The sequence below is a fragment of the Mandrillus leucophaeus genome, unplaced genomic scaffold (assembly GCF_000951045.1).
Source record: "Mandrillus leucophaeus isolate KB7577 unplaced genomic scaffold, Mleu.le_1.0 Scaffold743, whole genome shotgun sequence".
In the NCBI taxonomy this organism is placed as follows: Eukaryota; Metazoa; Chordata; class Mammalia; order Primates; family Cercopithecidae; genus Mandrillus; species Mandrillus leucophaeus.
Window position 1 is genome coordinate 282,224 of NW_012108064.1, and position 5,484 is coordinate 287,707.

The 5,484-nt window shown below is 38.9% G+C and overlaps 1 pseudogene; it reads right to left on the minus strand.

The window, feature by feature from the left end:
- Window positions 1-350: 350 nt before the first annotated feature.
- Window positions 351-1,205, minus strand: LOC105529051 (annotated as a pseudogene).
- Between the last annotated feature and the right edge of the window lie 4,279 nt (window positions 1,206-5,484).

Here is a 5,484-nt window from a genome sequence, read left to right on the forward strand (position 1 = left end):
ATACCTTGTCTAAATCAGTACAGGGCTTCATGGCTAGGAAACTGTTTTAAACAGTAAAATGTCATTAGGATAGATTTCTCTCTCACCAACATTAAATGTGGCAGAATTAACAACAATAAAAAAAAAAAGGTTTACACATAGATATAGCAATAACAGAAAACTACAAGGCAGAGAACACAAAAGAATCAAGACAGTGCTATAGGTTCAACAGTATTCCATGAGGCCAGAAAACCAGTTAACTTTGAAAGCCCTAGCAAAATATCACTCTTGTTTATAAATCACTTATTTATCATATGACTACACATTGAATCTTTGTCTTTCCACATACTGAAGAATCCTACATTCAGCCTTTAAGCATTCTGCATTTCTTGGCCAATCTTGTAGCTGACTATCTTGTTCCAGTCGATTTTGGTGCAGGTAATTGGAAGCTGCAAGCACAAGGCCTTGAGCGTGGTATCTGACACTGTTTGATAGTTTTCACCAATTGCTGTCTGATACTCATTTTCTGCATTCTCTATGATTTTAATAAACTCCTTTGCAGTTTGGGCTTCATTCGAAACAGTTAGTGAATCCTGTACATCTTTATGACTAACCAACTGAACACTGCCAACTTCATAATAGTGAACCTGAATCTTAAGCACTCCAACCACCTGGGTTGTAGGTGGTGTGATGGTGAACTTCCACTCTGATCTCCAACGACCATTCCGAAAGTTTTTAGGCTGAAACTAGTGGCTTTCAATATGTGCAGTAATAGTCTGTTGTCCATTAATAGTTTTAGCATAGACAATACAGAAACCGTTGGAATAATGGTCTTTCACATAGGCTCTTAAAACACTGTCACAGGATTCTCTCCAAGATTTCAGACGTCCATCTAATTCTTCTGGATGGGGTCACTGCTTCTTTCCATAAGTGATCAAATTTAAAGGAAATTTTGCTTCTTGATCTAAAAATCTGCTATTACCCAGATTACTGTGCTCGGTAATTAAGACCTGATCTTCATATCCTTCTATCTTCACAGGCTTGAATTGATCCATGTTATACTAGGCAAATGCATGTGCTACCCCTCCCCTGAGGAGGCTGTCATTATTAAGTAGTAGCTGAATATCATTGAATACTTCACTAAATTCTTCTGGGGGTGCATGAGTGATGAATTTAGCAGCTATGCCTACCTTCTCATCAGACACACAATCATCAAAGTCGGCCATCTTGGGTTGTTCTAAGACCTTTTTTTTACACTTTCAAAATAATAACCTGTTTTATTACCCTAGGTAATTGTCAGCTAAATAGCCACAGATTTTCATATTGAAGAAAATAACCCTTAGGTGAAAATGTGATAACAAAAATTTACATCTCAAAGTAAAGAGAAAAAGTCTGGTGTGCTAGAGGGAAATCGAAACCAGCTTAATTGCCAGTTAAACATAAAATAGAAATCTATCATAAAGGCCTTTTAAATATATACACACACAAACATACACACACTCACACACAAAGATTCTGTAACTTTTGCTTCAGAACTCTAGCCATGAAATATTAATACAAATTTGCTGGCTTTCAAAAACAAAACAAAGAGGTTGGGTTCAAACCGTGGTTTTTATCTCAGTAGAAAAGTAACAGCAGATTTAAAGCAGGCAGAAAAAGAAATAGAGAAAAAGAGAATTTAGGAACTCTACAGCTTACACATTAACCTTAGGGCTCTTTTTCCTTAATGTTAATATGCACAAAGACCATAATATTTCTATTTTTCACAAACTTTAGCAAGTAGAGGTGCCATAAAACTAACACAGTGCCCCGAAGGAGGTCATTCTCCTTGTTTTCTCCTCATTATTACATAATTTCTTTTCCACTGTTTATTTTCTTAAAAGAAGGAACTGAGTTGTCATCCAGGGTTTTTGTGGACTGGGTTGAAGTGTGTGCTGGTTGCCAGTGGGAGGCTACAGTATGTTACCACTGAGTCATTGCTACCCTCTATGTGTTTTTTCTCTAAGCACCTCCAGGGAGGCACAAAGCATGGACTGGCCAGCTCCCATACGCACTTTCTGGATGAGCCTTTTTAAAACTAATTCTGTTGGTGGTTCCCCGTAGGACCATTGCACATCATGGGGGGTAAAGCCACTAGACACTCCCATGAGGCTCCAGATCACCCAGGGGTGTCTTTCAGTTGGGAGGAGTAAAACGCATTTTCTGTTTGGAGCTGAGGAAACTCAGTCTTTCATTTACCTATGAAGACAACAGGTCAGCTCCTTATGTAAATGCACACAGACAAGCCACATTGAAATTAATTTGGGGAGAAAAAGAAATAGAGAAAACCCTTTATTGAACTGGAATTAGAATTCTTAAAAAAACAACTTTCTAGGAGGAAAAAAGATAGCCAAGACCACTTGCTGTAAACTGTCCTCACCCACCCCTATACTTTGTAGCTCTTATCTGCCATTACACATGCCAAGGTCAAATCCTTTCAGAGTACAACATATTTTCTGGTACCCCCAGAGTCATAAAGGTTAGGTAATGCAGTGCAGGAAATCAGAACTTTGGACCTAAGAAAAATCTGCCCCTGACTCTTGAAACTTCACACACACACAAAACAGAACACCCCAAAACGGGTAAGTGGCAACATTGTTTTTCAATTCTTTAAATGGGTTTGAGTCATTAGAAGCCTTCTCTAGACTTTTCCTGGTACTGAAGATGGCAAAGGGAGAAGGAGGTATAGGGTAGAAGAAAAGCAAATGAAACATTTTTTTTTTTAAGATGGGAAGCAAACACAGCAACCAAGTTAATGGTTTTGTTTGTTGTTTTCTTTTTCCCCTCTTTTGCAACTGTGAGGAATTTTAGCCAATTCAGTGAGGTCTTGTTACCCATAATTTGGAGTTCTCATTCGGATTTGACCAAGTTAGGTAGAGTTGGTTAAATCTGATAGGAGAAAGACCAGAATAAACAATAACAGCAGCAACAACAACAAAACCCAACAATATGATCACTGAGTGCTCTAATGGTAAGGAGAAATTTAGACCAGTTTGTTGTTAATGTTAACTTTAGCCAAGACAAAACTCCAATTCATCTACTTACCTAGGGATGGGTCTTAGGCTAAAGACCTAACATCCTAGAAGCAGGAAAAAAAATCAAACTCACCTTCCTTGTTTGAAGTGAGCTCAAACTCCAGAAAGAAGCTATCTGCTTTCCATTGTTATGGAAACAGGGAAACGCCTTTTTTGTTGGAAGCAAGTAAAACTCCAAAAAAGAGGAGTTGTACAGCAAAATACACTTTAGATCTTGACCAAATTTGGGGACATCAGGGATTCTCTGAGGGGCGGGTTGGGGCTGGGGGACTTCCATGCCTCAGCAAATTGTCCTATTTGTTTGAGCCATAAAAATAGCACAGGCAGGTTCTGTTACGAGTGGAAGAGATCCAAGTTACCCTGAGTTACCAGCGGTGTATCCATGAGGGTCTGCAGCAACTTCGGTCCTTGCCTCCTCAGAAGAAAGAGTTAGACTGAGGGACAGAAAGAATGAGACTGAGGGGCATAAAGCAGGAAAAAAGACCGAGGCAAGTTTCAGAGCAGGAGTGGAAGTTTATTTCAAAAGGCTTTAGAACAGGAAAGAAAGGAAAGGTCACTTAGGAGAGATCCAAGAGGGCAACTGAGGATCAAAATAGAGTCAAAAAGGAGCGTTTGATCTTGATCCTAGGACTTTATATGCTCACCTCTTTCCCATGACTCTTTCATTAGGGTGGACTTCCTTTATGCATAGCACCCTTTTTACCCTTGGGAACTGAGCATACGCAGTTTGTCTAAAGAGTTGTACTTACCCTCATCTGAGGCTTTCTTCCCTTTTTCCAGTGGAGTGTACCCGGAACATCGTACCTCACCACTATGTCTCCTAGTGCACATGCCCAGGAACTTTCTTTTCCCTGGCATCTGCATTCAGTGAGCACTTTTAATGTTAATAGCTGTGAACATCATGAGACTATCTCTCCCTGTGGCTGCTGAAGTACTATTTTTAGAGAAGCAGTGTGATAATCATCAAACTGTCACTTGACATTCCTAGTGGATCGGGGAGAGCCATCTTCTTCCCTGCTCGTGCCTATCTAACTACCTGTAACAGTACCAAGCACCGATAGATTTGTGAAAGGTCAGGGATCCCTCCACTCAAAATCCCTTCATAGTTACCAACATATGAACCCCCAAAATCTGAGACATGTCTTAGTCCATTTAGAAGGTTTATTTTGTCATATATAAGGATGTGCGCCCATGGCCCAGCCTTGGAGGTCCTAAGGACATATGCCCAAGGCAGTCAGGGCACAGATTGGTTTTATACGTTATAGGGAAACATGAGACATCAATCAATATATGTAAGATGAACACTGGTTTGGTCGAGAAAGGCCGGACAACTCGAAGCAAAACGGGGAGAACTTAAGTAGGGAAGGGGCTTACAGGTCACAGGTAGATAAGACACAAATGGTTGCATTTTTTTGAGTTTCTGATTAGCCTTTCCAAAGGAGGCATTTAGACATGCATTTATCTCAGTGAACAAAGGATGACTTTGAATAGAATGCAAGGTAGGCTTGTCCTAAGTGGTTTCCAGCTTGACTTTTATCTTTAGCTTAGTGATTTTGGGGTCCCAAGATTTATTTTCCTTTTACAAAACAATAATATTATTCATGGGATAAAGCTCATAGAAGGAAATCTCAACCTAATAAAAGATTTGCAAAAGCCACAGTTGCAGTGATTTATACCACTTTCCACTAGTGTGAACTAGATTGTCTTTAAGGAGATAGAGTAAGACTATTAGAGATGCAGCAATTATAGAGCTCAAAGAAGCAGCTAGTTGCCAGATAAGAATATAAATGACATAATCGTAAGTTAAATACAGTTTTTCATTAATACATAATGTATTTGTATGCACCATTACTTTTTCAGTTTCCAAACCTACTTGAAAATTGGATGGTTTAAATATTCCCCATTCAAAAAGAACATAGATAAATGGAGAGCAGAAGCAACCTACAGCGACTGACTGCAAGAGAGGCAAACGAATGAATTTCCTCACTACCAGAAGAGCTGAATATGGACACCATCGTCAAAATAGACAGTGATATTTTATTCATCATGAAAAAGGGGCAACAAATTCTTCTCAGGGGAAATTGGCAAAATATTAGTTCCTAGTGCCAGTACTGGTTTTATTCAGAGGTAAAACAACGTTTTTAAACTTTATAAGTTTTTAGTATATATTAAAAACTACATTGAATAGATGTTTTAGACTGCTTTCATTGCAGAGCAAGGGAGAAAAAATAGTTGAGTTTCAAAATATTTAGAATGACTTTTAAAGAAACCTATCATGTAGGCATTGATTTTATGTAACCAATTCCATAATTTATGAAGCATCTACTATGTAGCGGCCACTGTTACGGACACTGTATGAAGGGTGGCAAAGACACAGATAAAACTTCCCCTAATGGTTTTTACAGTGTAAGGGAAATGCCATTTTGTGCCT